This window comes from Chiloscyllium plagiosum, unplaced genomic scaffold (assembly GCF_037043375.1).
Source record: "Chiloscyllium plagiosum isolate Xiang-an unplaced genomic scaffold, Cpla_swu_hap1 HiC_scaffold_1, whole genome shotgun sequence".
NCBI lineage: Eukaryota > Metazoa > Chordata > Chondrichthyes > Orectolobiformes > Hemiscylliidae > Chiloscyllium > Chiloscyllium plagiosum.
The window spans coordinates 134,858,943-134,871,108 of NW_028270139.1; positions in this window are offsets into that span (position 1 = coordinate 134,858,943).

Here is a 12,166-nt window from a genome sequence, read left to right on the forward strand (position 1 = left end):
GCATTATGTTGTATGGCACTATCACTACTAAGTGAGATCATCTTCAAACAAATTTAGCAGCTCAAGATGGCTTCCATGAGGCACTGTGTGCCATCAATAGGAGCAGAATTATACTCTGGTGCAATCTGTAACTTCATGGCATGGCTCAGGCTCCCAATCGACCATGACCATCAAGACAAGGGATCAACCCTGGTTAATGGAGATTGCAGGAAGTGTGGCGGGGCACCTGAATGTGGTGTTAACCTGGTGAAGCTATAAAACAAGATTACCTGCATGCCAACCCACATAAGCGGCAAGTCTTAAAGCTAAGTGAGTCCATAACCAATGGATCTGTTTTCTGCTCTACAGTCCTGCTGTAACTGATTCTGAATTATGGTGAACAATTAAACAACTCATTGGAGGAGGCTTCACAAATATCTCCATCCTCAATAATGGAAGAGCACAGCACATCAGTGCAAAAGGGAAGGTTGCAGCAATCTTCAGTCACAACTGCCAAATGATCCATCTTGCCTCCTCGAGTGGTCCCCAGCATTACAGCTACCAGTCTTTAGCCAATTTGATTCATTCCATGTAACATCAAGAAACCATTTAAGGTGCTGCATACTGTAAAGACTATGGGCCCTGACATCATTCCAGCAGTAGTACTGAAGACTTGTGCTCCAGAACTTGCTGATACCCTAGCCAAGTTGTTCCAGAACAGTTACAACACTGGCATCTACCTGACAATGTGGAAATTGCCCAGGAATGTCCTGTGCATAAAAAAAACAACTCCAACCTGTCAGTTGCCAGTCGGTCAATACTCTATCATCAATAAAGTGTTGGAAGGTGTCATCAAAAGTGCTCTTAAGCAATACTTGCTCAGCAATCATCTGCTCTCCAGGCAGCGTTTAAGTGTGGCATAAAGGAGCCATAGCAAAACTGGAATCGGTAGGTATCAGTGCAAATCCTGCCAGTTAGACTTGTACCTGACAGGAAGATAGTTGTGGTTGTTGGAGGGTCAGCCATCTAAGCTCCAGGACATCTCTGCAGGAACTCCTCACAGTATTAACCATCTTCAGCTGTTTCATCAATGAACTTCCCTCCATCATAAGGTCTGAAGTGGGGATGGTGCACAACATTCAGTACCATTGGCGACTCCTACAATATTGAAGCAGTCCATCTTCAAATGCAACAAGATCTGGTCAATATCAAAGTTTGGGCTAACAAGTAACTTTTGTTAAATGCCAATGCCAGGCTATGATCATCACCAAAAACCAGACAATCTAACTACCACCCCTTGACATTCAATTGTTATCATTACTGAATCCACCTGCTGTCAAACATCCTTGGAGTTACTATTGACCATCAACTGGGCTTGTCACACAAACAATCTGGCTACAAAGATAGGACAGAGACTAAGAATATTGTGGTGAGTAACTCACTTCCTGATTTCCTAAAGCCCGTCTAACATCAACAAGGCATAAATCAAGAGTGTGTTGGAAATACTTTCCACTTGCTTGGATAGGTGCAGCTCCAAAAACACTCAAGAAGCTTGAAACCATCCTGGACAAAGAAACTCACTCGATTGGCACCAGATGCACAAGCACCCACTCCCTCCACCACCAATGTTGAGTCACAGTAGTGTATACTATCTACAAGATGCATTGCAGAAATTCGCCAAAGATGCTTAGACAGCAGTTTCCAAACCTACGACCAGTTCCATTTAGAAGGACCAGGGTAACAAATATATGGGAACACTTCCCCTCCAAACCACTCAGCATCCAGACTTGAAAATATATCACCATTTCCTCACTGACGTTGAGTCAAAATCCTGGAATTTCCTCCCTAAGGGCATTCTGGATCAACCCATAGCATATGGCCTGAATGGTTAAAGAAGGCAGCTCATCACTACTTTCTCAAAGGCACCTAGGCATGGGCAATAACATGTCGACCCAGCCAGCGATGTCCCTGTCCTGTGAGTGAATTAAAAAAACATCAGTGCTGATGTATTGAAGTTGATTTTGCAATTTTCACTAAGCAGTACCAAGTGGGCCACCTGTGTTTCTTTTTTATGTTCAGTGGAAGAATGCACTGAGCAAGATGTAAGGTGATAGTTGACCTGTGTGGTGGTGGTTTTGATGTGACAGTAATGACTAAAAGTTGACTTAATTAGGATGGTTGACTTAGTGGCTTTTGAGGAGGAAAGGCAGTTGGGAGATTGGCTGGTTTAGACAGGAAGTTAGACTATTCCTCATGCATAACCAGTAGAGGAAATATAAATATTTGATGCTTGAGGCTAGATACTAACATAAATTATACTTGATACTGGGTACTTGTCTGGCCTGACGCGGCATACTCCTAATTTGCTCAACTTTTAAAATAGTACAAGTTAGAACTCCAGCAGGAAAGTTTAAAATGTTGAGACCAGTTCTGTATGATTCGGTACCAACACGCAGGATATGTCAGATTTCCAATGTAATAAGATACTTTCAATTATTCCACTGTACCAAAACACCTCCCACATTAACAGTTTAGACAAGACACCAGTGGTGGAGTTTATTAAAGTTGGTTATCAAAGAGGTTTGATAACTGAATCTTAACTATTCTCCCTCTTTGTGTGGGTTGCCGTTCTATGCTATGTGCCTTATCTTACTTTTAAGGTTGTTGGTAGTTTTTGCAAATTTTCGTATCACTCTAGTATTTAGCTCACCCACTGATGAATGTCCCAAGTCAAACAGTAGATCTCTAGATATCTTCAATGTCCCTTTCACAAGCTCATGATTTACTAAAATGTTCTATTTCCAACAGTACCTTTGAAATGTAATGTGGGAACCATGGCAAACCAATTTGTGCAAATATTTGCAGTAGAATCATAGAGTCACAGAGATGTACAGTAGTTTGGTGATTTTGATTTACTCAAGACGTGGGTTCATTTTGAAGGTTATTTGGATGCGAGTGGTGACTGGAGAATAAGGTGCAGGAGAGAAGGCAAGACAGAGTGGCAACCTTGTATTTGAAATGACAATACTGGTAAAAACAAAAAAAAAGCAATTGGTGATAGGCCAGACCAAGGAGAAGAATGAAACAGCAATATGGACAGAGTGGTAGAGTTGATGTGCACTGGAGAGGCTAGAGCTAAGTTTAAAAATGGCAACTGGATTCTGAATTAGTCTTGAAATTTCCACACCTAACTGTAAATCTAAGTGTAATTTCTTAATATGAACATGGACTGGCTTGTGCTATTTGTAAACCCTGAAACTGCCTCAAAACAGGAGATGGTAATAAGTCTTAACAGTTTGTCACAACTGAGATGAACAGCATGGAAACAGACCCTTCGGTCTAACCCCTCCATGCCGACCAGATATCCTAACCCAATCTAGTCCCACTTGCCAGCATCCGGCCCAAATCCCTCCAAACCCTTCCTATTCATATACCCATCCAAATGCCTTTTAAATGTTGCAATTGTATCAGCCTCCACCACTTCCTCTGGTAGCTTATTCCATACAAGTACCACCCACTGTGTGAAAAAGTTGCCTCTCTTAGGTCTCTTTTATATCTTTCTCCTCTCACCCTAAACCTATGCCCTCTAGTTCTGGACTCCCCGACCCCAGGGAAAAGACTGTCTATTTATCCTATCCATGCCCCTCAATTTTGTAAACCTCTAAGGTCCCCCCTCAGCCTCTGACGCTCCAGGAAAAACAGCCCCAGCCCATTCAGCCTCTCCCTGTAGCTCAGATCCTCCAACCCTGGCAACATCCTTCTAAATTTTTTCTGAACCCTTTCAAGTTTCACAATATCTTTCCTATAGGATGGAGAACAGAATTGCAACAATGATATTCCAACAGTGGCGTAACCAATGTCCTGTACAGCCACAACATGACCTCCCAACTCCTGTACTCAATACTCTGACCAATAAAGGAAAGCATACCAAACGCCTTCTTCACTATTCTATCTACCTGTGACTCCACTTTCAAGGAGCTATGAACCTGCACTCCAAGGTCTCTTTGTTCAGCAGCACTCCCTAGGACCTTACCATGAAGTGTATAAGTCCTGCTAAGATTTGCTTTCAAAAATGCAGCACCTCGCATTTATCTGAATTAAATTCCATCTGCCACTTCTCAGCCCATTGGCCCATCTGGTCAAGATCCCATTGTAATCTGAGGTAACATCCTTCGCTGTCTACTACACCTCCAATTCTGGTGTCATCTGTAAAATTACTAACTGTACCTCTTATGCTCGCACCCAAATCATTTATATAAATGACAAATAAGTAGAGGATCCAGCACCGATCCTTGTGACACAATGCTGGTCATAGGCCTCCAGTCTGAAAAACAACCCTCCACCACCAGTTCTGTATCCAAATGGCTAGTTCTCCCTGTATTCCATGAAATCTAACCTTGCTAACCTGTTTCACATGGGAAACCTTGTCGAACGCCTTATTGAATTCCATATAGATCACATCTACCGCTCTGCCCTCATCAATCCTTTGTTATTTCTTCAAAAAACTCAATCAAGTTTGTGAGACATGATTTCCCACGCACAAAGCCACATTGACTGTCCATAATCAGTCCTTGCCTTTCCAAATACATGTACATCCTGTCCCTCAGGATTCCCTCCAACAACTTGCCCACCCACCAACGTCAGGCTCACTGGTCTATAGTTCCCCGGCTTGTTCTTACCACCCACTTAAACAGTGGCACCATGTTAGCCAACCTCCAGTCTTCCGGCACCTCACCTGTAATTATTAATGATACAAATATCTCATTAAGAGGCCCAGCAATCATTTCTCTAGCTTCTAGAGTTCTCGGGTACACTGATCAGGTCCTGGGGATTTATCCACCTTTATGCATTTCAAGACATCCAGCACTTCCTCCTCTGGTATCACCATCTATTTCCCTACATTCTATATCTTCCATATCCTTTTCCGCAGTAAATACAGATGCAAGATACTTGTTTAGTATCTCCCCCATTTTCTGCGGCTCTACACAAAGGCCGCCTTGCTGATCTTTGAGGGGCCCTATACTCTCCCTAGTTACCCTTTTGTCCTTAATGTATTTGTAAAAATCCTTTGGATTCTCCTTAATTCTATTTGCCAAAGCTATCTCATGTCCCCATTTTTGCCCTCCTGATTTCCCTCTTAAATATACTCCCAATGCCTTTATACTCTTCTAAGGATTCACTCGATCTATCCTGTCTATACCTTACAAATGCATCCCCTTCTTTTTCTTAACCAAACCCTCAATTTCTTTAGTCATCCAGCAATCTTTATACCTACCAGCCTTCCCTTTCACCCTAACAGGATATACTTTCTCTGGATTCTTGTTATCACATTTCTGAAGGCTTCCCATTTTTCAGCCGTCCCTTTACCTGCGAACATCTGCCCCCAATCAGCTTTTGAAAGTTCTTGCCTAATACCGTCAAAATTGGCTTTCTCCAATTTAGAACTTCAACTTTAGATCTGGTTTATCCATTTCCATCACTATTTTAAATCCAATAGAATTATGGTTGCTGGCCCCAAAGTGCTCCTCCACTGACCCCTCAGTCACCTGCCTTGCCTTATTCCCTAAGAGTAGGTCAAGGTTTGCACCTTCTCTAGTAGGTACATCCACATACTGAATCAGAAAATTTTCTTGTACATACTTAACAAATCCCTCTCCATCTAAACCCTTAACACTATGGCAGTCCCAGTCGTTGTTTGGAAAGTTAAAATCCCCTACCATAATCACCCTATTATTCTTACAGATAGCTGAGATCTCCTTACATGTTTGTTTCTCAATTTCCCTCTGACTATTGGGGAGATCTATAAGACAATCCCAATAAGGTGATCATCCCTTTCTTATTTCTCAGTTCCACCCAAATAACTTCCCTGGATGTATTTCCAGGAATATCCTCCCTCAGCACAGCTGTTATGCTATCCCTTATCAAAAACACCACTCCCCCTACTGTCTTGCCTCCCTTTCTATCCTTCCTGTGGCATTTGTATCCTGGAACATTAAGCTGCCAGTCCTGCCCATCCCTGAGCCATGTTTCTGTAGTTGCTATGATATCCCAGTCCCATGTTCCTAACCATGCCCTGAGTTCATCTGTCTTCCCTGTAGGCCCCTTGCATTCAAATAATTGCAGTTTAATTTATTAGTCCTACCAGTATTCCATGCTGACTGTTTGACTCGCTTCTGTTCTCAACTGTACCAGTCTCAGATTGATCTCTTCCCTCGCAATCTTCCTGGGTCCCAAGGTTCACATGGGAAACCTTGTCGAATGCCTTACCCTTACTAGTTTACTAGTTTAAATCCTCCTGAGCAGCTCTACCAAATTTCCCTGCCAGTATATTAGTCCCCTTCCAATTTAGGTGCAATCTGTCCTTCTACCCCAAAAGAGATTCCAATGATCCAAAAATGTGAATCCTTCTCCCATATACCAGCTCCTCAGCCATGCATTCATCTGCTCTATCCTCCTATTCCTGCCCTCACTAGCTTGTAGCATCAGGAGTATTCCAGATATTACTACTCTCGAGGACCTCCTTTTTAAATTCCTGCCTAACTCTCTGTAATCTCCCTTCAGAATCTCAACCTTTTCCCTTCCTATGTCGTTAGTTCCAATGTGGACAATGGCCTCTTGCTGGCCCCTCTCCCCCTTGAGAACATTCTGCACCCTCTCTGAGACATCCTTGATCCTGGCACCAGGAAAGCAACACACCATTCTGATTTTTCACTGCTGGCCACAGAAACATCTGTCTGTACTTCGGACTAGAGAGTCCCCTAACACAATTGATCTCTTGGAAACCGATGTAACCCTCATTGCATTAGAGTCACTTCAGTGTACTTCACTTAGAGTACTTCAGTTGCCAGGCTGGGTAACAACTTTACTTCAAGAAAAGAGGTTAGAAATTCATTTGGTATTTTATGGTAATCTGATAGCTTTGTTACCTCGGACAGCAATATGACTATTAGAATATTATGCCTGAAAAAGAATGTTCATTACAATCAAAATGTAGAAATACAACTGTTTCTGTTAGTCACCAGCAGGTGGAGATCTTCGATCTTAAATGTCTCGCTGCCGAGCAGTCCCACCCTGACTAGATATAATTTTGTGTGTAGAGGGGGAAACAGTTTAAAGCTGTTTCTCCAAAGGGAGTGGGAATTCAACTTGTTTGCTCACTGTACCCATCAAAGGACATGTGTGAGATGATATCTCTGAAAAATAATAAGCTGTAATGTTAGCACTGATTTCTGCTGCCATGCCTCCAGTAAATGATTGACAGAACTGTAAAATTATGATTACAAACACATACACAAGCACACAGTCCATTAATAAGGCCACTGAAAATCATGTGAACTATCGCATATGAAGCCAGGCAGTCATGAGTCACAAGTAAATAATTAATTCAATATGCCATTCAAGCCGACCGGGAAATTAACACACTTCTTTTTTAAGGATAGAGATAAACAAAAGAAATGTAATGCTCCATAGACAAAAAAAAACATTGAAAAATGTGTATTAGACAAATATGACATGGATTCATCCATCTTAACACAGTTTTATGACGGCCATTTATCTAAAGTAGAAAGGTGAATTTCACAACGTGTCAAATGATAAACAGAATGTGTAATCAACACCATTTTTGTTTGGAAAAAAATGAACATGGTGAGGAGTCCATGTTGTGCATTTTAAAAAATACCAGCAGAAGCTATCTGCAATGTGCATGTTCCAGAAAAACACCATCAAACCAATTGCAGTCGACCAAGCAGGTAAGGTTCCCTTGCAATTGGGAAAAGCACTCTCCCTAACCTGACAACTTTAAGATAAGCTGAAGACCAATGATTCATTTCTTCAACTATATAAGGCCCCACAACCTACTTAGTAGCTTCTGCTTTTCAGAATCTTCATTTCAGCCAAAGCATCAACTCACAGAAGGCACACTGTGACAATAGTATATTGTAATTGTATTATTATTTTCTTCATTTTTGAACAAATCTTTGTGATATTTATAGTGTGTCAGTGCAGTGAGTAAGACAAAGCTCTGATGCAAATGTGGGATAATAAATAACCTGCAGTTTGAAACTTCAAAAGGTTGTTGTTGGTGTTATTTAAATTAGATTACTCCATGTGAAATCAGAAAAGACACACCTCACATACAAATCAGAAGATCATGTGTTGTAAGAAAAGGTACAAAGTCAGTCCACGACACAGTGTGATTTGATTGCAATATTAAAAGGGTATTTTTGTGTTAATTTAGAATTGTAAATTTCTTTGGCGTTACCAAAGAATATGTAATTGGGATGTGTGGAAAACAGATTTGTCAATTTGCTATTGTCAATTTTATCCATCACTGAAAGTGGATTTCGCACCCTAAGTTTTCCCTACCTCTGTCTCCTTTTCAAAACTGGTGTGGCTTTGACCAGTGTAGTGTGCTGTAATACGCGAATACTCAGTAGATTTAAGAAATATAATGTCAGTAGAACTTATTTCCTTCAGGAACTGGGGATATATTCCATTAGATCTTGAGGCTTTTTCTTTCATTGGTTGAATGAAGTTATGTAAAATTTTCATTTTATCCACCTCATACTCGACCATTTCAGGACCTCCTCTTTGATAGTCTGCTCTTTAGCAAAGTCCAATTCAAAGTATTGACTAAATATCTGAGACACCTCTCTTCAGACCCCAGCTCACTTTTAACTGTTTTACTGATTTATGTATAAATTATACGACTGATGCTTTCATTTGCCTTTGAGACTTTTTCCCCATGGTTACTCATCTTTTCTTAGTATACGTTCGATCTTCTATTTTCTGATATTCCCCTTCAATAATTTATTTTTATTACTGCCATAGTCCAAAAATACTTTCCTTCCATTCTAAATGATTTTTACCTCTATTTACCCATCAACCCTATGCTTGCTGAGTTACATTGCCTCCCACTTAATGGCTCAATTTTAAAATTCTTGCCTTTGCTTTTAATTCTCTTCATGGCCTCGGCCCTCACTATCTCAGTAATCTTCCTTAGCCCTACAAATCTCTCTCATTCCACAGACTTGAGCATTCCAATTTTAGTCATTTCACTACTGGCAGCTGAAAAAACCTCAAAAGCATCTAAAAGGATTGGTCAGGTAAATTGTACAAATATCAATAAAAGTGAGGTGAGGCCTGAAAAGAGGCATCTCAAAGATAGATACTCAGTACTTTGAACTGGTCTTTGCTAAAAAGCACATTATCAGAGAGGAGGTGAATCCTGAAATGGTTGAGTATGAGATGGATAAAATGAAAATGCTTGAAAATTACTATGACCCTAGGCTTGAGATCTGGGTATAGGAGCAGACCTACAAGAGACAGGGAGGTGGGTGGGGAAACTGTTTAATTTACCAAATTTAAAGCAAAAAGCACCAAATTATCCACAGATTCTGCAAGACAGCAATCAGACCTCAAGGATTGAACACTCGGCTGCACTTTCTATTAAAACTAAATTGTGATGATATAAAAGATCCACGCAGCTATTAGCACCAAGTCAGAGCTCCACAGCAGCCATTGCTGCTTCAGAACTCACAATCCCAAACTTCAACAGGTGTCTCCATTGAGGCTTGTGACCCACAGTTTGGGAAGCCCTGCTGTCAGCTCTGAAATTCCCTCCTGAACTATAACTTATAATTATCTGCCTTAACATCTCTTTGTGTGGCTCAGAGTGTAATTTTGTTTTATAATGCCTTTGTTCAGCGCTTTATGGACTATCTTATTACAACAAACTGAGAATAGAACTGCAAATTATTGAAACAACTAATAATGCACATCTTTTAATTGAATAGATTTATTCTGTACGTTACACTTGCCATATATTTAACAAACTCCTGCTGCTCTACAGTCTTGAGTGGCTATTGCATGAGGACAACACAGGCCACTTGATTAGCACCACATCTGCAAACATTCTTTTCCCACACCACTGACTCTCAGTCGCAGCAGTGTGTGCCATCTTCAAGATGCACTGTAGAAATTCACCAAGGCTCCTTCTAAACCCATGACCACTACCATTCATATAAACAAAGGAAATAGATACATTGGAACATCACCACTTGCAAATTCCCACTCACCATTTTGGCTTGGAAATATACTAGCGAGTTTTGAGAAGAGTTTTGGAAATATATCTCTGTTCCTTCGGTGTCATTGGCTCAACAGCATTGTGGGTCTACTCATAGCACATGGACTGCAACAATTTGAGACTTTCTAAAGGGTAACTAGGGACAGGCAATAAATGCTGGCCCAGCCAACGATACCCACATAGTCTGAATGAATAGAAATAAAATAGGGGAAAGAAATTTTTTCTATTCACTCCAGTAACATTACAAACACACTATGATTTATACACATTATGATTTGGATTTAATATTAAACATCTTCTCTGGAGCAACTTAAAATAGAATCAGATGCTATGATGTAATGCTGTTCTGCTTTACATGGGTTTGGCTCATTCCTAATCCTAATCACAAACTTGAATCATGTTGATGTTGAATCATGATATTTTTAGCCAGAGGTGCAGGCAGATAGTTCTGTGTTTGAGCTAAGAATTAACAATAATCCAAGGCAGTATTTTTGGAGGTTGAACATGAAGTTAACAAAATGTATACAATGAGTGATAGGGTCATACAGCATGGAAACGGACCTTTCAGTCTAACCAGTCCATACCGACCACATACCCAAACTAAACTAGTTCCACCTGACTGCACCAGGCCCATATTCCTCCAAATCTATTCATGTTCCTGTACAAATGTCTTTTAAATGTTATAACTGTACTGGCATCTACCACATTCTTGGGCAGTTCAATTGACACATGAATCACTCTCTATGTCACGTTTAAATCTTTCTCCTTTCAACTTAAAAATATCCCCCTATCATAAAGGAAGATCAGACAATTTTTATTAAGGGTCGTAACTCTTCCAATTATATCAGGAGAGTGTTGAATGTAATATAAGTTTGTCAGCAGAGATCAATTCCGGGCTCGGTGGTCTCCTTGGTTACGGAAAAGGCGTTTGACCAGGTGGAGTGGCCATATCATTTGGTTGAAAAATATGTTGCTGGAAAAGCACAGCAGGTCAGGCAGCATCCAAAGAGCAGGAGAATCGACGTTTCGGGTATAAGCCCTTCTTCAGGAATGAGGAAGGTGTGCCAAGCAGGCTAAGATAAAAGGTAGGGAGGAGCAACTTGGGGGAGAGGCATTGGGAATGCGATAGGTGGAAGGAGGTTAAGGTGAGGGTGATAGGCCAGAGAGGGGTTGGGGGCGGAGAGGTCGGGAAGAAGATTGCAGGTCAAGAAGGCGGTGCTGAGTCCGAGGGTTGGGACTGAGATAAGGTGGGGGGAGGGGAAATGAGGAAGCTGGAGAAACCTGCATTCATCCCTTGTGGTTGGAGGATTCCTAGGTGGAAGATGAGGCGCTCTTCCTCCAGGTGTCGTGTTGCCATGGTCTGGCGATGGAGGAGTCCAAGGAACTGCATGTCCTTGGCTGAGTGGGAGGGGGAGTTAAAGTGTTCAGCTACAGGGTGGTTGGGTTGGTTGGTCCGGGTGTCCCAGAGGTGTTCTCTGAAATGTTCCGCAAGTAGGTGGCCTGTCTCCCCAATGTAGAGGAGGCCACTTCGGGTGCAGCGGATGCAGTAAATGATGTGTGTGGAGGTGCAGGTGAATTTGTGATGGATATGGAAGGATCCCTTGGGGCCTTGGAGGGAAGTGAGGGGGGAGGTGTGGGCGCAAGTTTTGCATTTCTTGCGGATGCAGGGGAAGGTGTCGGGAGTGGAGGTTGGGTTGGTGGGGGGTGTGGGCCTGATGAGGGAGTCGCGGAGGGAGTGGTCTTTCCAGACCTCTGATAGGGGAGGGGAGGGAAATATATCCCTGGTGGTGGGGTCTGTTTGGAGGTGGCGGAAATGACGGAGGATGATACGATGTATCTGGAGGTTGGTGGCGTGGTAGGTGAGGACCAGTGGGGTTCTGTCCTGGTGGCGATTGGAGGGGCGAGGTTCAAGGGCAGAGGAGCGGGAAGTGGAGGAGATGCGATGGAGAGCATCATCAACCACGTCTGAGGGGAAATTGCGGTATTTGAAGAAGGAGGCCATCTGGGCTGTTCGGTATTGGAATTGGTCCTCCTGGGAGCAGATGCGGCGGAGGCGAAGGAATTGGGAATATAGGATGGCGTTTTTACAGGGGGCAGGGTGGG